This window comes from Xenopus laevis, chromosome 9_10S (genome assembly GCF_017654675.1).
Source record: "Xenopus laevis strain J_2021 chromosome 9_10S, Xenopus_laevis_v10.1, whole genome shotgun sequence".
Lineage (NCBI taxonomy): Eukaryota > Metazoa > Chordata > Amphibia > Anura > Pipidae > Xenopus > Xenopus laevis.
Genome location: NC_054388.1, coordinates 72842225 through 72869006, shown reverse-complemented (window position 1 = coordinate 72869006; position 26782 = coordinate 72842225).

The window sequence follows — 26782 nt, the reverse complement described above, 5'->3', positions numbered from 1 at the left end:
TGAGGTTCCCTGGGCTTGTGTAGTGTAATGTATTTGCTGCAACATATACATCCATTGAAATGTAACTTCCCGTCATATGCAAATTAGCCAACGCTAATCCAACTTCACTTTGCTTGCCAAATTAACTCCAGCGAAACTTCGCCATCGTTCGGCACCCTGGACGCAACTTCACATTTTAGTGAATTAGCGGTGTCCTGGCAAATTTTCCCCTGGCGAAGTGTGGCGATGTGAGTGAATCCCACAGGTTAGTGAAGTTGCCCCTGTGACTCACAGCTTAAAGGAAAACTATACCCCCAAAATGAATACTTAAGCAACAGATAGTTTATATCAAATTGAATGACATATTAAAGAATCTTACCAAACTGGAATAAATATTTACATAAATATTGCCCTTTTACATCTCTTGCCTTGAACCACCATTTCGTGACTCTATCTGTGCTGCCTCAGAGATCACCTGACCAGAAATACTACAACACTAACTGTAACAGGAAGAAGTGAGGAAGCAAAAGGCAGAACTCTGTCTGTTAATTGGCTCATGTGACCTTACATGTGGTTTGTATGTGTGCACAGTGAATCTTACGATCCCAGGGGTGGCCCTTTTTTTTTAAAATGGCAATTTTCTATTTATGATTACCCAATGGCACATACTACTAAAAAAGTATATTATTATGATAATGGTTCATTTACATGAAGCTGGGTTTTACACATGAGCTGTTTTACTCAGTATCTTTTAATAGAGACCTACATTGTTTGGGGGGTATAGTTTTCCTTTAAAGGGCAATTCACCTTCATTAGCAAAACTGTAATAACTAGAAAAAAAAAAACCACACAGAAATGTGTTCAAACTTACATAACCTGCCAAATTTTGTAAAATGAACATGGTATTTAGGGGGTGTGGCCACAAAATGGGTGTGGTCAAAATCTATTTTTTTTCCCCCTCTTTTTATTTCCAAAATGTTGCGAGGTATGCAGCAAGGCCCAGAAAAGCCATGTGCACTAGAGGGACCAGTACCTCAGAGAGATAATTCAGGGAGCAGGGACCCCATGAATGAGGCTAGTGAGTGGCAGGAATATAATGTGCCAAATAAGGGCTCTGATTGGTTATTTGGTAGCCCATATACAGTATGAACTGGCTGCCTACATTAGGCTCTTTGTGCCAGTACACTTGGTTTTTATGCAACCAAAACTTGCCTCCAAGCCAGAAAATCAAAAATAAGCACCTGCTTTGAGGTCACTAGGAGCAACATCCAAGGGGTTGGTGAACAACATGTTGCTCACGAGCCACTGGTTGGGGATCACTGTTCTAGAGGAGTAAGGCAGAGAGGGAAGAGAGAAAAAGCAGCTTTGTGCTCCATCAAGGAGGTGTAGCAGGGAGTAGCTTCCCAGGCTGTAAGATTTGCCTACAGTGAAGGGACAACAGTGGATACTGACCATTCCAGAGGATGGGATCCAGACCACGTGTGAGGTATTTCTGCCTGGAGGTATGCTGTACTGCCTTCACTACATCCTGCAAGAAAGTCCTGGCACCTATTCTTTTCCTGTTTTATTGCACAGTAGCCTGTGGGAGTTGTAGTTACACACCTTTAATCTTCCATTTAGCGAATGCCCTAGCCTGAAGTGATAGGGGGTTATTTACTAAACAAAAACAAAAAAATTGTGTTTTTTTTAGTATAAAATATGAATTGTGGGTAGGGATGCACTGAATCCAGGATTCAGCCTTTTTCAGCAGGATTCGGATTCAGCTAAATCCTTCTGCCTGGCGTAACTGAATCCGAATCCTGATTTACATATGGAAATTAGGGGAGGGAGGGAAATTGTGTATCTTTTTGTCACAAAACTAGGAAGTAAAAAATGTTTTCCCATTCCATATGCAAATTAGGATTCGGTTCGGTATTCTGCCTAATCTTTCGCAAAGGATTCAGGGGTTCGGCCAAATCCAAAATAGTGGATTCGGTGGATCCCTAATAATGAGGGTAGGGTCTTAATACTCTCACCAGGTTAAACAAGCCATAACAGCCAATATGCAGGTATCATTTATTTATTATCTGTTAGAAAACATTTTATTGGTTTCTATGGATTACTAGATTGGTGAAGCCCTTTTCCTCAGTTTTGAAGAATCCTACATATGGGTCAAACAAAGATAAACTCACTGTAAAACTATAAAACACAGTCATAGACTAAAAACATCTCTAGAATATCCTTTGAAGTAAGATGTGCAGCTGGTTATATGCTATTATCTGTTTTCCTTATAGATAATACAAAGTTACAAAACAGAGAAAGTGAGTGTGAACATGTTGACAGTGCTCAGATATAAGAAGAATGAGAAGGGTAAAGGCTCTCTAATGTATTGGGCATGAGAGATTTTAAGGTCTAAGTGGTAAAACAACTCAGCAGCTGAGGTGTAGAGACTTAGAGATACGGCAGATAAAAGCACAGAAATATCTGCACAATGTCTAGGATTAGAAGGGCTTTTCAAAAGGCAGCACGATATCAGTTCAGTAACCCTTCTGCCTTCCCATATCCAGGGAGGAAAAAGAACAGACACTAAGCAAAGTTTTAATGTCTGCTTTCATACGAAAATGTGATGATGGATTATATATACAGTATATCATGCTGGGAAATGTTAAAATATATTATACAATATTCAACAATGATTTCAAATGTAAGTGGGATATTGGAAATTGCAGCCAGAGGTTACCTAACTTTGAGAAACATGGTTAAATCATAGGGCACTTCCATTACAGTATTTGCACATAAAATTCTACTAGTGGTCAGTATTGATGCTAAAATTAGCTGCTAAAAGGTTTTTTTTAAAGTAATTATAATTCACAGCTTCTATAGGATTCAGTATGCAAAACTACTTGCTATTATGGCTGGCTAATTAATTCTGAAGGTTTTGACAGAAGTAAATACCAATAGTGATTAACATTTATTGAGATAATCAAACTGCCCTGTAAACCAGTTGGTTGAGAATTCTACAGAAAACCTGCAAGTTTTCAATATTGATATTTGATCATACAGTTCCCAATGTTAAATCAAGGATTATTTCACATACAGAAATCAGAAATCATATTGGTGGCTACAAGTAGTTCGGTTATAAGATGACTCTGTTGTCCAACCGAGATACAAATAGGGAGTGAGTGATATAGCTGACTCTGGCCTTCCAATTGCATTTTGAAAATATACCAAAATAATCAACTTCAGTCTATGCAATATTGTGGTGCATTTAGTTAGTAAATTCTTATTATGCTGGGAGAGCACAATTTTACTGCTTTAGGCTATTTGAAACCCTTATCCAAATGCTAGTACTAGGAGTACTAGTGTAGATTAGTCTAAGAAAATGTGCAAACGTAGGAGTTAGTACAGCAATTCAGCAGTGGGAATAATTTAGAAAAAGATACAGGAGCAGGACACAATGAATTAGCATAGACTGAACAGCATTGAATGACCCAGTGGTTCAGAGTTTAGTAAACATATGCCTTATGTCACTGGGGTCCTGTGTTTAATTATGACCTTGGCAGTACCTGTTATGAGTTTGTATGAGTCTGCATGGGTTTCTTCCCACTCTCCCTAAACATACTGTATAGGCAAATTAACTGGCTTCTGATGAAATTGGCCCAAGTGTATGTGTTTGTTATGTGAAGGTTTTAGGGACCTTATATTAAAAGCTCCACTGGGACAGGGACTGATGAGCAGCACTTATAAAGCACTAAGTAACATGTGATACTTGCCCAAAGTTAATACCCAGAATTCTTTGGAATGTGTATTTCTGTATTGTAGAGCACCATGCCTTATGGCTAATAGAACATAATAGTTATCAGTTAGTTAATATAATCTACAACATAGAATACATACGGTATATTAAACTGGACAGTATAGGAATTAGGCCCTGGCCTTGTGATACTCTAGCAGAGCAAAATAAAGATTCTTGATTTTAACAGTGGAAGACACTGCTGACCTTCATTTTACGAATTTCTATAAGAATTGGCATTCCCTGATTTTGACTCTTTTAACAGGTTTCTGAAAAACATATCCCATACCTCTAATAACAATGTCTGGCAAATATTCAGCTGAACGATGGTCTCCATTACATTCACTTACCCCCAAACCCTTTATCCCATTACAAACAATTCAAAGCCCTTATGTGTGAGTGACCCTTGGAGGCTGGAGCTTGATAGTGTAAGTGGCCCATCCATCATCCAAACATTTCCCAGCAAATGTCTCTCACACAAGACACCGGAGCATAGATAAATGTTAGCAGCTTGTAAGTGTGACTTGTAGAGCCCGGCTGTGCTGACAGGAGCAGATTGGGGGGCTCTCAGACTACAATGTGGCTTCCAGCTTCAGCTGAATGAATTCCTGGAGACTCCATCAACCCTAGGATGAATTGACTATCAGTGACTGATCAAATATGCGATTATAAGATCCAATTTCTGTCAGAGACTGTAAATGTAATAAACTATGCCAAACATATCTAACTCCAGAGGACTGCATGCTAGCATTCTAGATTTCAGGGCCAGGTCTAGTGGGGTATTGACCTTACAATTCTTACTGACTTTGTAAAACGAATACCTTATACCTTCACAGCTTCAACCTCATGACCTGAGTTTAGATATATATATATATAGAATAATCTTTATTTTACATTTAATACAATATATACAATATAATAAAAATGTTTTTTTAGGGAGAAATACAATGTATTGGTTGTCAACTTTCCATGATTTAGGTCAGTGAATTTCCCCTTTATCCCTTGCAGTGGGACTAATTTATTGAGTTAACCAACGAAATTCATTCAGTGGCTGACATAGCCCCAGCCTGTAGCCCTGGATTCAACTAGCATCATGCCCAAATGACAAATTTGGGTGGTCAATTGTTATTGCAGTTTAGAGAGTTTTTAAGGGTACATGAAGTATGTTTATGGCTGAATAGCTCACAGTCTAGTCATTTTTGTAAGCACAAAGGAAATTTTGTTACACTGGGAATGGAAATGTACATTTTACCCTGTAATACTGTTCATTTGAAAATTACTACACTGCACATTTCAGTTGTACATATGGTCTGCGTGTCACAAACAATATTGTTTCCAGTAAGAAGTTTAATAAATCCTGTTCATATTAGTGCATAAAATTTAAAACCAAAACATGCAATCGCTTTTTTTCTGCCTGCAAGCAATTTGCTAAATGTCTCTAGGACGGTGGTTGTGGTTAGTACAAAGAGTTAAACTGTTTTTTCATTATGAATGAAAGTGTAATTCTAAGAAATTTTCCAATATACTGTACATTATTTTAAACCTAGCAATGATTCTAAAGTTATTATTTGTACATATTACACAGAACATTACACATATGTAATATTGTTCATTGGAAAATTACTACACTGCAAATTTCAGTTGTACATATGGTCTGCTTGTAACAAACAATATTGTTTCCAGTAAGAAGTTTAATAAATCCTGTACATATTAGTGCATACAATTTAAAAACAAAACATGCAATCACTTGCTAAATGTCTCTAGGACGGTGGTTGGAGTTAGTACAAAGAGTTGAACTGTTTTTTTTCATAATGAATCAAAATGTGTAATTCTAAGCAACTTTCCAATATACTGTACATTATTTTAAACCTAGAAATGATTAAAGTTATTATTTGTACATATTACACAGAACATAAAACAGCTTTTTCATCGTTCACATGAGTCCCTGTCACAGTGAAGCTTGCATCCTAAGATCTATATCATATTTGCATTAGAGTAAATTTTATCAATAGCTAATTAACCTGCCGGTATGTTTTTTGTCGGAGGAAACCAGAATACCCCTACACACATATGGGCAATGCATAGAAACTTGTAGATAGTGCTCAGGTTGGAATCAAGTCAGTACCAATGAGCTATCATGCTAATTTGTGGGCAACAATTTCTTGAAAGCCACTTAATGTTTTAATGCATTTTAGAATTACAATTTCACAATTTCAAAAAATGTTGTGTTTTACCCATAATACCCCCATAATTCCAGCATAATTGCAGATGTGCAGTAGGAGTTAAAATGATGTTTGCGAGCAATTCTTTTAGCACAACTAGCTGTGAGAACCCTGAAATGATTGCCAAGTTCAGGGTGGCAGTAGCAACAGTATTCTCCAGTACCAATAGGCCCATTAGCAGTCAATTCAGTTGAAAAAGCAAGTTGGAGGCAACTTGGCGCAACTATATGGAGTTGCAAGAAGTGTGTTTGGATGCAAGTACCTTTAATGAATGCCATCAATAAATACATAATTTAAGCATGTCCGCACTTGTGCCTATATTTGGATATAAACCCAAGACTGTATGATGCAAACAATTGTTTCCAAAAGATTTTTCCATAGGAAACTAAAATTAGTGATGGGCGAATTTGTCCCGTCCCGAAAAATTCACGAAACGCATTGAAGTAAATTTTTATACGCGTGCCTATTTTGTCCAAATGCATTAAAGTCAATGGGAGTCAGTAATTTGAACTATTCTGAATTTTTTGTTGGTGGCGAAATGCAGAAATTCACCGTGAATTCGCACTTGAATTTATACGCCCATCACTAATAGTAATGGCTCCACCATACATGCTGCTAAACTGTTGGAAGAGTGTGTCCAACAACAAGATTTAAGTCTCAGTCAAACAACTGGAAACTTTTTCTTGTTGAATGGCTCAGTATTCCACCAGAAAATATGTTACCCTTGTGTTTTTGAGATCTTCATACCTCCCAAATTATCCACAAGTTTCCTCAGCAGTGTCACAGCCATCGTTTGTACTGCATATTGTACAGCAGGTACATAAGTGCTGAAAGAAACTTGGAAGCACATGAATAGGGTCAGACTGGAGCCTTGGAGGCCCATTGGGGCTGGAAAACGAAGGGCCCTGGCAGTCCACGGAGCCCCCTCCCGACCTCGAAACCTCAGGCCTCAATGCACGCGTGTACGAAAGACGCATCATGCGGAATCAGGTTTTTTCCCAGTGTCCTGCCAGCCCAGTCCGACCCTGCACATGAAGTATTTATGCAGCAGCAATAAGTCAACAACAAGGAATGGAATGGTTTAGTGCTAGCCAATGGTTTAATCCACTAACATGGATTATTCATACCTTCTGGAATAGACAGACTCATGTTAAAGAGTGTGCAAGGGTCCTAAAAGGGTAATTAACTGTTTAGAATATACTGTAATAAATGTTTTTAATGCTTTCCTTCTTGCATAAAACAAATGTACTTTTATTACTTTTGCTGCTTGGTACTTTGGCAGCTGCAGGACACTCTTTTATTGCATAGGATTACCTAAAATGTGTCTTCATGCTCCCACTGAAAGAGTAAATACACAGATAAACCTCCCAGCACACCATGAGCCACACCAATACTGGAATACTTATATGAATACTACTGGAATATTTATATGAAAATAAACTGAACATGACCCCTATTTAGAAAAAGAGTACTTTAGCCCTTTAAGGATACTTTACCTAATAAAGGCAATTATAATCATGCTCAAAGATTCACTTGTGATTAAGCAAGGAAAGTAACAGTATCTGAAGTCTAAGGGTACCTGAGAGTAAAGTTACCCATTTACATTGTAATTAATTAAGTGCAAGAATAGCTAACCCGCTTCAGTGCTTTATGGAACTCTCTAGCACCTATAGTTTAATATCCCTATGCACAAACTCACAATTTAGACTAAACAGGATTAAAAACAAGACTCTCGTCTTTCCTCACTTCTCCTCCTGCCTTGCACTCCCAGAACATTAATTCTAAGTGGGTTCCTCATATAAACACCCAGGCCCCTGTCAAAGAGGCCCAATTTCACTCATTTGACAGCCACTGAGTGCTTACACTGGTAATAACCTTAGTCCTATTAACTTAAAGCAAGCTCAGCATCAGAAGAGGATCACTTGCATATTTCTTTTTCTTCTAAAAGTTCAAGACAACACGACCAAACACTGCCAGAAATGTATAATCCCAGCACATGCTCAGCCTGCCTGATACAGACCAAATCTGTTTACCCAATGAATTGAATTGCAAAATGGGCCTTTCTATAAAAACATAGGTATGTGTCCCTGGAAGATTTATGAGAACCTCTTGCCAGTATGAATTATTGTGGACTAATGACAATTAACCTTAGTGTTGCAAAAGAGACTTAGAAAGCATACCACTGTGCTCCATCTACTTGGAAATGGAATAGTAAGATTAATGCTAGCTCACATAGGTTTATGGGAAGTCTAAAGCAGGCTTAGTGGAAAGTTATAGTATGGTTTGCAAATAGTTGAAAATGCAAGGTAAACCCATTAATTTTGCTAGCAATCATCGTCATGTTTATACTTAGTTCAGAGGACCACTTCACTTATCACAGCCCAACTACAAAGTACAGTATACTGTATGTTAGGTTTGTTTATTGACTAAAGAGAGTCTGTGCTCGGTCAGGCCATTAATGTCTGTAGAGGGTTTTTAATATATGTTCCTGTTTGATATTCATCCTGGTTCCTACACTTGCTCCTCCTCCTCTGCATGTAGCCTAAGCTGGAATCCCAATGATATAGTATGTGAAAAATGGTTTATTAATAAGGGCTGCTACTTTTAAGGATATTATCTTGCTTTAGGAATTTGTAAACATCAAAGCAGGATTCAATGATAATCCTTGTAAGAATGCTGAAGCTAACACATTTTTCTGTTTATTTCAAGGTCTATACTTGGAGTTAAGCAGCCTGTAGTTTTCACTGGTTGACATAAGTGGAACAACACAAAAAAGTACTACAACGTATCTTACACCACATATACAATCTAAAATGGATAAAGCAAAATTAGTGGAACCTTCTCAAGTGATTTGAAAGTAAACTTACCAGTGTTACAGCGCTGCAACACTAGAAGCACACATTCAGCAAGTTTGAATTGTGCACCACACTGAACATTGAAGAAAAGAAAGAGAACTAAGACAGAAAATTGTAAGAAATCATGGACAATCTCAAGACTAAATATACAGAGACCTTAATGTTCCTGTGTTGACCATATGCAATGTTATCAAGAAGGGAGTGTAGCCAATCTCCGTTGATTTGGAAGAAGGAAAAGGTTGATCAAACATTATAGAGAAGTAGCTGCCACACAGATTCAAGCTTACTTTAATAAAGAGGGGAACAGTGTCAACTCAATGTGGTAGGCAACACAGGAAAAACCACTGCTGATAGAAAAAGCCTGATTTGAGTACCTCAAAACACACACCTGAACAAGTCAAAATCCTTCTGTATATAGATATAAGATATAACAAAATTAAAGATTTTTTTGTTTATAGGGAAAAATACCCTCAACAAAAATATTTGGGTGTTTGTGTGCATGGCTTTCTCATTTGAACTATTTTCCAACCACCCGATCCATCACTTCACAATGAAACAAAATGAGGGAGAGGTTGCACAACTCTGCCAGCCTAAGTAGGGGTGGCTGGGAAATAGTTCATACATGTATAATAATTTATTTTCAATGTATGGAATCTGAATTTTTAGAAAATCAGAGAGTGTTTCTATAGTGTTTCTTTTCTACATAATTACAATGTAATTCTCCACCTGTAGTTCACCAATCCTGCAGTTGGTGGTGCGTTCCTTCCCTTGACCCGGCCGGGTCCCTTAGCAACCAAAGTGTATAAGAAACGGATCCGCACACACACTGATTAATGCAGTCGGGGAATATCCCCTTTTATTCAGCCACCAAACATCAACGTTTCAGGGGGGAACACCCACCCTTCATCAGGATACAATTATTTGTGCAGTAACCCATTTAAACCCAACTTCCCACGCCTTCTTTTCCCATCATGCAACTTGCCACAAAAATTAACCCTTATGTGGAATACAGGAAATTTAACCTATATATAACATACAATGAAACAATCAATTTTGATAAGACAGGTTACAAAATGATCTTTTTCTATCTTTTTCTCTTAATAATGACCTCTTATCTATCTCACCTTTATGCCTGTGTATTACCTCCAATATTTGCCATCTGAGTTGTGAAATGTTATTTTTTGCCTCGAAAAAATGTTTCGCCAGTAGGGTTTCCTTTTTAAATTTCTCTTTTTCTTTCTCTTTTTTTTGACCTATAGTAACCCCTTCACTTTTCTCTTCAGGTTTATAATTCCTTATTCTACTCTTATGTTCATTCATCCGGGTTTTAAACGCTCTGGAAGTCTGTCCCACATAACATAGGCCGCACGGGCACTTTAACAAATAAACAACCCCTTCTGTATCACATGTTGCGAGTTGTTTTAATTTAATATCGTGGCCCATAGTGGGGTGTTGGCATATTTCCCCTTTAATGACTCCATTACAATGCCCGCACTGAAAACATGGATAGGTGCCTTTCCTATTAGATATTGGTTTCTTTACAATTTTTCTAAAATCAGTTTTGGTAAGTCCATTAGCTATACTCTTTCCTTTTTTGTAGCTTTTCTACATAAGCCCAACTGAGATCAGGAGCTAGGAGCGTAGTCAGGATAAACAGGCTGGGGTCAAAACCAATCGGTAACACAGTACAGAGATGGGATCCAGAAGAATGGTTAAGAACAGGCACCGGTCAGTTCAGGCAGTGATACAGCAAAGGTCAAAAATAGGCAAAGGTCAGGAACAGCTAATCAGACACGAATCACACCCAGGAACTACCAGGAAATAGACCTACATTGAGTCAGTGTAGAGCAGGAGGTTTTATAGTCAAACTCATGACTTATACTGATCACCTGTGGCCAGATTGGCAACTGGTGAAACAAGTCATGCCTACTTGCAATTACAAGGATAGCAATAGGAGTTTTCTCACATAGGGCAGAGGTAATACAGACAGAATGAAAACACCAGACCACTGGTTTGAGTCCAGGCAGGATGCTACAAGAAGATTGAGAGTGTGTATAGAAAATATTCATCTGGTTTCTTAATGTATGTCTAAAGCACTTGCGACTAGAACTGTAACACACACGTTACCACAAGAACATTTAAGACCATGTCCACATTAATGGTGGTAGCTAATAAACCCTACCAGGCTTACGTCCCACATGCAGACTATGACATTTACAGGGAGCATAGGGCAGGCAGAGAATTGTGCTCTCTGCACTAGAAGAGCTGAATTTCCATGTTGAAATAGGAAATTCGGCTCTTAGTTACCAGGAGCGGCATTTTTGCCGCCCCTGGCAAACAGGGGGGTGCTGCCACCTGAGGCGAGTGGCTCAACTCGCCTCATTGGTGGAGCACTCTCTGACAATACAGGGATTTAGGGGTGTAAACAATAGAGGTGTTAGAGTTGTGAACAATGCAGGAGCTTAATGTCTGTATTTGAGTTTTACACAATGCAGTGACCAGTTAATGTCAATACTGATACACAAGGGAAGCAGTCACAGCAGGCAGACTTTAATGTGGGGGCCACACAAGGAGGGAAGCCCTGCGGGCCGCCAGTTGGGCAGCACTGCTGTACATAACCTGTATAATGACAGAGAACACACTGGCCATTTCTTCAGTTAAACTCTTTAATTGGGAACTGGCCATCTTTGAAACTGTCAAAACTATAATTCTTGCACATTTTGTCTGCAAAGCTATCTGTCCACCACATGACATTTACTGGAACAGGCTGCCGCATTAACCATTCGATAGCTGGTGCCTGTAAATTGTCATCTGACCACCGTGAAGTGCAAAGCAAACAATGTAGTTCATTAGGGAATATGCTTAATTTCCAGAAACAGCTGCATATATTAAAAAAGGCAAAATCATTGTAGCGTTTGTAGTGTTGTGCAGCACTGGGAGTGGGGGTCCCTTGGCAGCACCTTTCGTAACACATGGGAACCAGTCACTTTCTGACACATTGACGTTCAGCTCATGCTGTGCTGCAAAGCTGTCTCAAATGAAGAGAGGCAGGTTGAGCAAAATAACAAAAAAGGAGGAATAGGGCAATTGTAGTTCAAGGCTTCCATGAAACACATTCACTTCTGGCTCGTTAAAGCTTTATAATAACTTGTCCACAAGTTATTATAAAGCTTGTCTGTAACCCCATGAACTCATTAGGCTCCTGTACAGGATTCCAACGGCCCAACGGGATTATACAGGAGATTAGCACATTGGAATTCAATATGGAGGCACTCTCGTAACTGTTAGTCAAAGCAATCTCAGTGTTATCCTTATCTTACCATAAAGGTATAAACTTGATCTGTGCTCTGCAATTTTCCATTTTTATTAGAATGCAATTGCAAGTCTGTCTCAGCTAATTGCCTTATAAAATAACTTTGTGTAAAGAGATATTAGGACACTGAACTGAGCACAAATGTAGGGTGTTCATACTAAACGATTAATCCATATCCTGCTCCAGAAGGAAACATAAAGAGAAAATAAGTATCCCTGAGGATACGTCATGACACACTACACCGGTATGTATGTAGATATATGTGTGTAGATATAATCAGTTGTACTGAATACACACAATGTACACAGTCACCAGTGACAAGCAATATATACACCAGGTAGGCAATCAACAGAAATGTAAAAGGCAGATAGACACACTCTTGGCATATGAAGGAGAATTTATTTACATTTTGGAACTTGCCCTTTCTCAAGAGTAATGCCTGCTTTTTCTTTGTTTATAAATACATTACCTTTGCCTGGGACAAAGTAATTCACAAGGGATTATTTTCTAGCTGCAATGCAGAATGCAAATTATTGCACTCCTTGGTTGACTGAATTAGCACTTATTATATATAATATTAATAATAATAATAACAACACATATTTATAAAGTACCAACATATTCCACAGAGCAGTATAAAAATGGCTCAACATACAGATATACAGTATTTACAAAAATGACTAGTAATTACTGATTCAAAAGGTAAAGAATTACTGGTTCCCTAGGTACTTTTTACAAAATGAGGTCTTGATAATACCAGAAGAATGCTTCATAGTCCTTTTGAATGTATTATGTTTGTGTGGAGACTATTTTATTTTACTTGGTTATAATATTCTGTGGAAGCTGATATATACTGGCTGAGAACGTCAATGCCGTTTTCATGTCTACAGGGTAACAACTTTGCAGTAGGATTACTCCTTCTACATTTTAATACAGATTCTCAATTAATTATAGACTGTTGCCTAATAAACCTTATTAACAAGGTCAGGGATGTTATTTTTATATGATAACATTCCATCAAAACAAGTTGTCCCACAGCCACATAAACACATGTATTGTGCAGCTGCTGGGCTACTGTAAAGAGAGCCATATAAAACTGTGGTTTCTTGAATGGACAAAATAATAATCTTTACCCAAACCAACAATGTCAGCGACAGAAAGGAGAGCATATCTACAGGGTTTACAGGACTTTACAGGGATAAACATCTGCGCACATAGTTTTCCATACAACCATTTTTTTTGTAAGTCTTTATTTTACTTTTCATGTTAACTGGGGGTACAGAAGTAGAAAAAAAGGGGGGGGGAGTTAGATTTTTACATAAGTCATCAACATTTCACATACATTTGTCTATAAAGTGTTCAATAGATTATATTGCATTACTACATTACTTACTATTACTGTTTATACATTTTGTCATAGACATCTGACTTCTAGTTTTACATCTTGTTAGCCATCTATCGAGCACTGAATAGGGTTACTGATGGGGAATAAGAAAGAAGGATGGACTAGGATAGAGAAATAGAAGAGGGAGCGTGGAAGGGGGAAGAAGAAGGAATGTGGAATGAAGAAGGAATGTGGAAACAGGTCTAGAGTTACTTTTAATTGACTATCTCTTTGTAAGTCTGTGGTCAATACAGCCATTTTTAAGGGTTATTATTAGGGATGGGCGAATTTTTTCGCCTCGTTTTGCCGAAAAAATGACGCCCATAGACTTGTATGGCAGCATGAGTCAAATTTTTTTTGACACCCATAGACTTTACTGAGCATCTGCGACATTCCGCTGCCGGCGAATTTTTGGCGAAACGAAACGGGTCAAATTCTCCCATCCGTAGTTATTATTATTGTTTCGTTAATTGTCTTTATTTTTTTTTTCTTGTTTTTTATTTAATTATTAATTTGGGAGTCAAACATTTTTATGGTTGCAAACAGTACACTCATGCTGCTGCTACTGCCACATTTCACCTGCGCTAAATGTTTATATAAATGATAGTATCCGATTAAAACAATTGTGGATGCAAGGCATCAGTAGGAAAGATGCTTTAAATCTGAGGACATTTTATATTTAATTGCATATAGTTTTTTGTAGAACATGAGACACCCCTGGTGAGAAGATGCTTAGTATTTGGTTTCTATAGCCATACACAGACTGTTATTAGTTTTGACTCAGATACTATAGTCAAAGCCGGCAGCATTCTGGTCTGTGTTTTGGGCCAAAACAACAGCATTTCTGATCAATATATGGGTAGAGATTAGCCAAATATGTCTTTAGGCTTTTACGTTTGAAACTCACATTGGGCAAAGACCACATTGTGTGCGTATAGTGCTTATTAAACCTACTATTAACTATAAGTATGACATAGACAATTATTTTCTAAGACAATTTGCAATTGATCTTGATATTTTAGATGTTGTGTTTTATTTTTAGTTATTTAAGTTTTTATTCAGCAGTTCTCTAGTTTGGAATTTCAAAAATTATTTGGTTGCTATGCTTCAATTTATCCTAGCAGCCAGGCAGTAGATTATATTGGAGACTGGAAGATGAATCGAAAAGGCAAGAATAGAAAGATAAGTAATAAAAAGCAACAATAACATTTTTGACATAGGGAGCAATAGTTTTTTTGGCTGCCAGGGGCAGTGACCCTCATTAGCAAACTGGAAAGAGAAAAAAAAGAAGGTAAACGATGACCATTTAAATAGTTGGCCATTTTTAAACATACTAAAAAGGTAAGGTGAACTAGACTTTTAATGCAGTGATCTCCTGTTGGGTTTACATTGGCCCCTGGTATGATCTGATCACCATAGGACACAGCATTTTACATGCTCTAAAACACTTCAAAAGAAATGCATAAAAAAGGAAGAAGCAGAAGACATTGCATTCAGGCTGGTGCAGTTTTCTGATAACATCACTGACCTTGGTATATATTAAAGGGATACTGTCATCGGAAAAAATGTTTTTTTCAAAACACATCCGTTAATAGTGCTGCTCCAGCAGAATTCTGCACTGAAATCCATTTCTCAAAAGAGCAAACAGATTTTTTTATATTCAATTTTGAAATCTGACATGGGGCTAGACATTTTGTCAATTTCCCAGCTGCCCCATGTCATGTGACTTGTGCCTGCACTTTAGGAGAGAAATGCTTTCTGGCAGGCTGCTGTTTTTCCTTCTCAATGTAACTGAATGTGTCTCAGTGGGACATGGGTTTTTACTATAGAGTGTTGTTCTTAGATCTACCAGGCAGCTGTTATCTTGTGTTATGGAGCTGCTATCTGGTTACCTTCCCATTGTTTGGCTGCTGGGGGGGAAAGGGAGGGGGGTAATATCACTCCAACTTGCAGTACAGCAGTAAAGAGTGATTGAAGTTTATCAGAGCACAAGTCACATGACTTGGGGCAGCTGGGAAATTGACAAAATGTCTAGCCCCATGTCAGATTTCAAAATTGAATATAAAAAAATCTGTTTGCTCTTTTGAGAAATGGATTTCAGTTGCGAATTCTGATGGAGCAGCACTATTAACTGATTCATTTAGAAAAAAAATTTTTTTCCCATGACAGTATCCCTTTAAGTGATTACAATGACAGGGGGTGTTTAACATGAGGCACCCCCAAGCGATCATAACCTTCCTTTAAAAAGAGACACTGCAATATACTGTATGGGTTTATATATTTTACTGTTGTAAAATATACAACAGTATATGTTTTATGAGATAGGAAATTGGTCTTATAAAATACAAGTGCAACTATCTATCAGGTTTTACTCTGATTTACAGTGACATTATTTTGCTTTTTGAGTTGTACAGTCTGTTAACATTTTGTCCGTTAACTTTTTGACCTAGCCTGGCACAACGCCTGATTTACCAAATCATCCCAACTGTCCAGTTTTCTGCAGGACAGTCCCTATTTTGATCAGCTCATTTTTATTAAAAAGTCCAGAGTTTCTCTTTGACCTCCTGCACTGAAGAAAAGGGAATGAGATACATATGGGGTTATGTAATAAAAGGCACTAAGTTTGCCTTGAGCAGTAACCTATAGAAACCAGTCAACAAGTAGCATATAGTGGTCATCTGTTTAAAAGCAAATAGCCTATTGGTTGCTACTGGGTACTGCTCCTGGGCAAACTTAGTGTCTTATATTACATATAGGGGAAAGTGCCTAAAACTTAATTAAATAAGAGGCTTTTTTATCAGAGAGCCCAGAATACTCAGCTCCTGAACTTAGATACACTTGTAACAATTTAAGATAAGCAAAGATACAATTGCATCTATTTAGGATAAGCAAGTCTTTTGGGAGAACTGAGACTCACAGCTTAAAGGGCAATTTTACCTTCATTAGCAAAATGTTATAGCTCATAAAACATGGCCCTACAACTACCAGAAATGTGTTCGAACTTGGCAAATTTTGTAAAATGGACATGATAATTATGGGGTGTGGCCATAAAATGGGCGTGATAAACAATTTCACCAAGCTATGAGCAGAAGATCTTTTAGTCCCTCTTTCAATTTCTCAAAACATAGGAGGTATTATTTTTGTCACACTAACTTTTCATTTCTGGACAATATAAGACTATGAAATACTACTCCTATATGAATAAAAAGGCTATTTAACTGGACTCATCAATTCACTAAAACAAATAAAACCAGAGGAAACAGTGATTGAACTGATTTATGTCATTGAAGTTCCATAGTAAAAGTCATTTATCCCAGAACAGCCCATTATTGTGCGTCAATGCCTGAGTCCCTGTGAGACAATGTGTGTAGTGTGCATGCTATGATAATAAGATAAATGGGATCTAATAACAGAATGCAGGTGGATGGCGGATCTGGAAAGCGTTCCAATGTTATTTAGACAGAGTTTTGTACTTTGTATACAATAGCTGATAATGACACTGCTGAGTTGCACTATGCCTGTGAAAAGGATAACACAGGAAAGACAGTATTAAATACAAGCCTTTTGTAACCCCTTCAAAAGCAGAACACAAGTAGCATGAGTCTATTTTGTGCTGTTATATACCCCCCTTTATGAGAGGAGCTCATTCTGTTGAGCTTATTTAAAACAAATGCATAAATATTATGTGAACTTCCAAACATAAACATATGCTCGCCAGCTCAGACCCACTCCCTGCCCCAACTGCTGTCTCTCCTGCCCCAGTCACCACAAGAAAAAAGGGACATGCGTGTGGAGGGGGGGCAGGCAGTAGGGTGCTTGCACCAGGCAGCAGGGCTGGGGGCCCAGAGGGGTCTTTGCGGCAGAAGCAGGGGGGGGCTGGAGAGGGGCCCCAGGCCCCCCAGTCCAACTGTGCCTAACTCCACATATTGAAAGGACTTGTACTGAACATTTCCCAACCCCACCTTAGGTTCACACTATTGGGGTTCTGGTATTACACTATGATCATTATGCTATGAGTTTTGGGGGTATTTATACGTGAATTAGTCAGTGTGCCATACTGCTATGAGTTCTGGGGGTACTATATATGAAATAGTCAGCGTGCCATCCTGCTATGAATTCTGGGGGTATTTATACATGAAATAGCCAGTATGTCTTCCTGATATGAGTTCAGGGAATATTTATACATTAAATAGTCACTGTATCACCCTGCTGTGAGTTCTGGTGTGTTTGTGCCACTGTGCCATCCTGCTATGAGCTCTGGGGTATTAGACATGGAATTGTCACTGCATTTATTCTGCTAAGTGTTTTATGGGGGGCCCACCAAAATGGTCACAGTTGGGCCCTGCAATTGATAAGATAGGCCCTGTATATAACCTATCCAAAAAAGGGACATTCTGTCCTATAGGATAAAATATAGACTTCAATTCTAGATCAGTGTAAACTACATTACCCTCCACGCACTCTGCTTGTTCATCCATGTCCATATCCTCATTTTCTCCCAGTTGTTCTATCACTTGTAACACATCCTGTGTAGCAAGATTTTCATAACTTACATTTGCATCATTGCAAACTTTTTTTTAGAAGGCTTCATTTTGCTTTTGGCTCCTTTTAGCCCAGCTCACCATAACCAGATTTGGTTCTCTTCATCAATACAAACCACATTTTGTATGTCTAATACACCTTTCTCCTTTACTTCATTACATTTAACTAAAAATGACCGTATCTGTGGTTTGTATATAGCACTGATCTGGGAGGCTTACTGATCAACACTTATGTTGGTATAGTTACATAATTACATAGTTAAATAAAGTGCTTGCCCATCAGAGTTTCAGGATGCAGGAAGCAATTACTGATACTCACATTTGTTATTGAACTGAGCTTGTGACACTGTACTTTAGAAATGGTGACACTACACTACTGCACCTGTCTTCCCATGGCCTGGCTGACCTAACATTGAAAGGTCACACTCTCGATGACCCCTCCATGTGTTTCTTGAACAGTGGTAACTCACTCACCTTTGCCTTCTGGTTGTCTTCCAACAGCTGCTTCAAGTCTTCCACCAGAATCCCATATTAAGTTTTTTGAGTTCCTTCCACAATGTGGGGGGGCACTGCCCAGTACGGTTAAAGTTAAAACAGCACAACATTGATTGGGGTTGTACCACTGCCTCACTGGCACATGAGAGGTTAAATGCAATAAAATAATTCACCTACATCTTCAGATTTTTCAGTACCTATCAAAGGACTGAGCACATGTGCTAAAAATCACTGAATGAAGGCTACAAATATTCTTGGGATTAAGCATATATACCCTATATCTCTGTGTATAGCTCAGGTACCATATATTTACCTTTAATCCTTTACATGCCAGCTTGTTGTTGGTTGTGTTGCTATTTGTGTTGCAATTAAGGTGTAGAATAGATCAAAGATGTCAGCACTATGGAACTTTCACACCCATGCCATGGTTTCATATGTGGCACTAAAAGTATAAAGTATACATAACCTTTCCTTAGCGCTGCAATCTCCTGTATGCTCCAACATATTATAAAGGATTGAAACATCATGGTAGTTTCAATCCTTCATGCCACCATTTTGGACAGCAGTTCTGTATTAACTACATACACCCATTTTTTTGTAGGATAGTCACGAATGTCAACAGTGGGGATGGCACTCAATGAGCAGTCCATCACAGGCAGAGAAGTAAAATAACTGTGGATTTATTTAGTTCCAACAAACAGAGGCTCTATACTCCAATGGCAAGCCTTCTCTTGGTAGCATCCCCAACTAAAAAACCCACTTCTCCTGGCCATCCCTTAATACCCTGCTCAACACAATTAATAGGAAGGTAGTTCTGTATCTTAAGGCAGAATCATTTTCTCAGTAAAAATCAGTAAATCCTCAAAAAGCAAAATGGGTTGTTACAGAGAAAAGCTTGATCTTAACTACTTAATTGATATGTAGAATTAGTCTTGGTTGCTGTTTATAATTTGCCAGTTACTACAAATTTGCAGAAAAGAAACTAGCAATAGCATCATCATTATTCTGATTTTTTGTGATTCTAGACAGAAAAAAACCCAAAACATTAAAGGTTCTTCACTTAAGACTTATAAGATATGTGTCTGATGCAGAACGGAGCTTTCCAAACACATCTAGACATGGATAAGAATAGATTAATCATTAACACCAGCAAAACAGAAGCTTCATTATCATCACAGGGCAACAGCATATAACAATAAATCTTACCTGACTCCAATGTCAAGATCTCTAGTATCTATCAAGCTGGCAATCTGCCTAGATCCGATAAATCTGCTATCTACTATCTGCTACTTACTAACCTTACGATAAGAATGTATTGTATACAGGTGATGGAAAGCCACATAATATTTAACTACTATTTACCAAGTAGGCCAAATTATACACATAGTTTCAGGTAAAAATTGTGGCAATTTAATTCCAGGAATTGTTGTACAGTAAGTTTCTCTCTATAACATTTATTGGAAACCTTTGTTTGTGAGCAATAAGGGTAAGATTATTACTTGCAGGGTTGGACTGGAGCCTTGGGGGCCCACCGGGGCTGCAAAACAAAGGGCCTTCCTGACAGTCCCCGGGGTTCCCTCCCACCCTCAAAACTCCAGGTCTCGGTGCACGCATGCTTGAATGACGCTCTGTGTGCATGAGCGAACACCGATGCGGCGCAACAATGGTACAAAAGCAGCTGTTAATGGGGAACCTGGAGGAGCAGGTCTAGCCGGCGGGGGCCCATGAGGGCCTGGGCCCACCTGTTTTTTTTTGCGGTGTCGAGTTGGCCCAGTCCAACCCTGATTACTTGTGGGATACTAGCAACATTTTTATAGGTGAATAGGTAATGTGCCACCCTGGGCAACAATCATTTCCCATTAAGAGAGCTGTATTTCACGTTCTCCAGTGAGCTTAATGGCTGAGCTATAAGGTAAAGGGCATAGGAAGAAGCAGCAGCCGATAGGGAAGAGTGTTTTGATTGCTTTAGTTGCCTTTAGCCTAATCTCTACATTTCCCTAAAACAATTGTACATTTGTCGAAGAACAGCCTATGACTACAGGGCTGTCCTTGTTGTTCTTTATTTAGAATGTGCAAGCTTAGCCCAGTTGTGGAGCTCAAATCAAACACACATACATAGAAAAGTAATATTATGTACACACAATAAGCTATGCCTTCATACTTTATGGTCTGTTTAAGAGAAAATGAATGGAACACAAACACCACCTAATAACAGGCATTTTTTAGAGCTGTGATTGTTCCAACTGTGCTATTTTAGGCGAATTAAGCCTCTTATTGACAAGCACTTATAGTTGTTTATTCAGTACATTGTCCTGTCCAGGCCTGACTACAAAAATTTACTAAACTTTGTCTTGCCAAGTGCCCAGACCAATAGTCTCCAGGAAAATTAGAAAACAGCTGTGATGTCACAATAGGTCATAGTTGATAAAGAAAATGTATACACAGATTGTTGATGTATCTAATGTTCATAATAGATAATTGGATAACAAAGCTCTTCAGTAACTGGATAACAAAGCTCTTCAGAAACAATTTTGATTATTTATGATTAGAAATATGATTATGAAAGAGCGACAAAAATAGCTGCACTCACTTTTATAATTAACTGCCTGGGTGCACAATGCATATAGGTATATAGTTACATAGTTAAGTTGGTTTGCAAAAAGTCTATCAAGTTCAACCCCTCCAAGTGATCCCCAGTGCACATTAACACACACTCACACCGACCCCTCCATACACTCACATAAAAGGTATATATCAATATCTATACCAGTTGTACAATAGCCTATGATATTATGCTTAGCTAAACTCCTCTTAAAGGAACAGTTCTTGTTTTACTTGTGACAAGTAATCATTTCCCATCACAAGTGTTTTTTTCCCAGAGGAAACAACCCAACCTTGACAGTATACCCTCATAATGCAAATCTTCCATCTCTTTAACCAAGTTGCATGTCTCTGTACTTTCTCCAGCTCATTAATTTCCTTCTTGAAGGGATCCTGTCGTTGGAAAACATGTTTTTTTCAAAACGCATCAGTTAATAGTGCTACTTCAGCAGACTTCTGCACTGAAATCCATTTCTTAACAGATTTTTTTATATTAAATTTTGAAATCTGACATGGGGCTAGACATTTTGTCAATTTCCCAGCTGCCCCTGGTCATGTGACTTGTGCCTGCACTTTAGGAGAGATATGCTTTCTGGCAGGCTGCTGTTCTTCCTTCTCAATGTAACTGAAGGAGTCTCAGTGGGACATGGGTTTTTACTATTGATTCAGATTTCAAAATTGAATATATTAAAATCTTTTTGTTCTTTTGAGAAATGGATTTCAGTGCAGAATTCTGCTGGATCAGCACTATTAACTGATTCATTTTGGAAAAAAAATGTTTTCCCATAACATTATCCCTTTAAGGGCTGGTGCCCAAAACTGCATTGCAGGCCTTGCCAGGGACCCATAAAGAGGCAAAATGATGTTTTCATCCCTTGGATCAATGCCCTCTTTTATTATTATTATTATTATTAATATTATTAACATGTATTTATATAGCGCCAACATATTGCGTAGCACTGTAAAGTAAATGTGATTATACAACTAAATCACATGAATTATATACATAGAACATATGGAGTTACATACATCACAATCAATACAGGTACAAAAAGGTGAGGAAGGCCCTTTGCATAGGCATACACTCTAAAGGGAAGGGAGTAATACACAAGGTGTGGGAGTGGGCAAGATTGAATTAAGTGAGTGAGAAATGTGGTACTGTTTGTGGTGTTGCATTTGGTGGTTAAGCAGAGTGAGGGTAGGCTTCTCGAAAGAAGTGCGTTTTAAGAGATTTCTTGAAAGCAGAAAGGTTGGGAGAAAGTCGGACAGACCGTGGGAGAGAATTCCAGAGGAGGGGTGCAGCCCTTGCAAAGTCTTGAATGTGAGCATGTGAGGAGGTAATGAGAGAAGAGTTGAGTAGCAGGTCAGTAGAGGAGCGTAGTAAGCGGTTGGCTGAGTATATAGAGATGAGTTCAGAGATGTAGGGTGGGGCAGAGTTATGAAGTGTTTTGAAAGTCAGTGTCATTAATTTGAATTTGATTCTGAAAGGTAACGGAAGCCAGTGCAGGGATTGACAGAATGATTAGGCAGAGGAAGAGCAGTTGCGGAGGTGTATGAGCCTTGCAGCAGTGGTCATTATGGACTGGAGAGGTGACAGTCTCTGGAGGGGAAGGCCAATTAAAAAAAAGAGTTACAGAAGTCTAGACGTGATACGATGAGAGAGTGAATAAGAATTTTGGCAGCATCTTGGGTGATAAATGATCGTATTTTGGATATGTTCCTTAGGTGGAAGTGACATGATTTAATAAGTGACTTGATGTGAGGAGTGAATGACAGGGCAGAATCTAGGATAAGCCCAAGGCACCGGGCCTGGGGAGAGGGGGTGATAGTGGAATTGGAACTATGATGGATACTTCAGGGATGTTACTGGTGTTAGTTGGAGGAAAGAGAACCATTTCAGTTTTAGAGAGGTTTAATTTAAGGTAGCGTTGCAACATCCAGGTAGAGATAGCGGACAGGCAGGAGGAGACACCAGTTAGGAGTTCTGGGTTGAGATCAGGAGATGAGAGATAGATCTGAGTATTGTCAGTAGTGGAAATCATACGAGTTGATTAATTTGCAGAGGGAGGAAGTATAGAGGGAGAATAGTAATGGTCCCAGGACAGAGCCTTGAGGAACTCCAACAGAAAGAGGTAGGGGAGAGGATGATACTCCATTGTAGGAGCCACAGAAGGAACGATTGGTGATGTAAGAAGAGAACAAGGACAGGGCTGTGTCAGGAAGGCCAAGCGAATGGAGGGACTGGAGGAGGAGAGGGTGATCTACAGTGTCAAATGCGGCTGAGAGATCAAGCAGTATTAGAAGTGAGAAATGATTGTTGGCTTTAGCTAGGTCATTAGTTAGTCAAGACAGGGCAGTTTCCGTGGAGTGTTGTGGCTTAAAACCAGATTGTAGGGGGTCCAGCAGGTTATTGTCAGAGAGGAATGAGGTTAGTCGGTTGTAGACTAGGTGCTCAAGTAGTTTAGAGATGAAAGGTAGCAGAGAGGTAGGTCAGAGGTTGTCAAGATTGGCCTCTATTATTATTACTTGGGTTAATTTTAGAATGTGCTGCACTACCATACACAGTCCAAACATTTATTTTCTATAAATGTTGGGGTTAATGTGGGTGCTAGGTTGCTGGAACACACTATACTTTTTGGCTGCAGGAAAAAACAGTAAAGGATCCCTGCGCCGACCCACTTCACTGAGCACAAATGGCAATCTGGTACTATATAGAAGCCCACTTCCAACCTGACTTTAACACCCCCTTATCCTGGGGTGAAAACCTTTCCATTTAAAGGTTAACTTTGTAGCACTAAAATGCGGTCAGCATCTACAAATTAACCCTATAGCTGCACATAAGCCATAAGCATCCAAAGTATTTACTCTGTATACAACAGCAATGTATTGTCAGACAGTCACAGACATGTAGTTTACATTAGGAGCGCCATCAGAGTTTTCCATTTGACTGAAAAAAATGAGGATACGGTGGATATGTGTTTTGCAATAACAGCAGAACATTAGTCTTTAAATATTAGACAGCTTAGAGCAGGAATTCCCCATTTGACAGCAGGCCTCAAAGAAGTTCTGATAGGATCTTTGGCCATCAGTTTTCAATGTTTAGGTTAGGATCTGTTCCCCAGTGGTGCCTGTTTTGCTCCTATCCTCAGTACAATATCTTAGAATTGATGATTTATAGCCATTGGGATGCTCTGCAGGAATTGCTTCTCTCCTATTCTGATGTCTGCATCTCAAACCAGTCAGGGGCCATCTGAGCACTCACAACTTCAATACATAATGTTGGCTTAAACTTCCTTAAAGGCCAACTAAAGTCTAAAATAGAATAAGGTTAGAAATGCTGCCTTTTGTATACTGAATATAAACATGAACTTACTGCACCAGCAGCCTAATAAGACAAATTATTTATGCTTTCAAAGTTGGTGCAGGGGGCTGTCATCTTGTAACTTTGTTAGACATTTCTGCAATATCAAGACTCGCACATGCTCAGTGTGGTCTGGGCTTCATTTGGGCGGTTAAGCTTAGGGATCGTCATAAATTATAAAAAACAGCACAAGTCAAATAATATTTGCCATAGAAGCCAATACAGTAAGACTGATTAATAATCAGAATATAAAGACTGCACTGAGTCTCTGGATACAAATCTCTACAGGGAATCCAACAATGCTGCTCGAGTTCTGGGAAGTAAGGTGGGGGGGCTCCCCCTGCCATTTGAAAGTATGATCGTTTACCTGCACAGCAGTTGGGGACCGTCCTATCCACAGCAGTAAAAGAAGGGAGATTTTCACTGCTTACAGTAAGATTTATTATAAAAACAGTAGAAATTTTTTAATTAAAGTATATTGGAGATAGATTTCTTTTTCATTAAAGAAAGTAAAAATGGGATTTTATATTTTTGCCTTTACATCCCCTTTAAGACTGAAATGATCTGATGTACGTTGGAGGGTAATGTATTAGTGCTCTCCTCAAGTTGCTGGCTGTGATATGTTCTTGCGTGATTAAGACAAGGGTAGGAAAACAGCCAAAATGTCTTTTCCAGAAATATTTGTAAACCTTTACTGCATATCTCAGTGATCATATATTTAAACAAAATATATATGCTAAGTAGTGTATATTTGATTTTGGGTTCATCTTGTTTGTTTTTAAATAATCTCCGAGCATTAGGCTGCCACATTTGCCATTTTACCTGCCAATACCATATACTTCAGTTTGTGAGCTTGAAAACACAATGGGGATACATGGGAAAAGACACAAGACCAATTAAGTCAATTGGGGTGTCTAACATATTGCCACCCCTTAGTAATATTACATTTTCTTCTGCTTTATGACTTTCCCACTGAGCTTTTTATATAGTTTGATCGTGAATCAGAGGAGCCCATTGCCTGTGGCTTGGACTTTGTATATATTATTTACTGGGAGCAGAGTTGCTACACCACAAAGCCACTAGACCAAGTTTTATGATACAGAGCAATTAGATTACTACACATTTTACAAAAATACTTGTGAAACCTGATTGAAATGTGAGTGCATTTTTTTATATATTCTTTTAAATATTTATTAAAACATACTACACAATATAAGTCTCTATTCTATGTACGAGTGACTACATGAAGTGACGGAGGAGGAGAGGGGAGCAGTTACCATTATATGCGATCTAAAGATCAACTTCTTGTAAGTAGCCATTTTCGCCATCTCTTGGTGGAAGCCACGCTTGCATGCTGAAAAGTAAAAATAAATATAGTCCCCTAAGTGGATTACAAGAAAGGAACTTTAAAGGGGAAACAATAAAACACAATATAAACTTTGTATACCAACACATGCATGGTGTGTAACTACCATTTTGGAAATACTACACTATATATCCATTTATTTTCTTTTCTCTTTCTGGCGTGCTTAACTCGGTTGCCATATCCTATGTGAGGTCAGGTCAAGAATATGTAATATTTAAAGTGCCACTGAACACCAAAGACTGACTGAGGCTTTATTATTTAATCTGCAGCTACTTAGAAAATAAATACAGTATATTTACACAAACAGGATAGAAATCAATTGTAGATGTCAAATTGGCCATTTTCATTTTTCATATTAAGGGTCATTTATTTGTGCGCAGCAACAAGCCTTCAAAACAAGGGTTACACCCTACCATACTGCATAGTATTATATATATACTTTTCATATATGAATATGTCTTGCAGCTTGGGAATTGCTTTGTAATGTTAAACCTTCTGTTTGACATTTTTGATAAATTGGTACATTCCAGACTTCTTCCACTGCTTATATATTAGTTGGTTAGAGATTAGTTTATTTTGCTTACTTTTTATATTTTTCTACTGATTTGAAGAGAAGAAAGTCTCATGGATTTGTAAAGGAACCACAAAGCATGCCTGCCGGTGCTCTGAGACAGCATTCTTTCTAGCAAGGCAAATAAACTACCCCATACTATAAATAACAAATAAGAAGAATTCTAAATTAGTGCATAGAATGTGGTTATTTCAAAAACGTCCTGCCAGTCTTCTAAATATACAAAGCTCCTCAAGCCCTTTCACACATATTCACGAATGGAAGGTATTGTTAGATTTGCTAAGATAAAGAAATGAATGAATACAAGAAATAATTTCTTTTG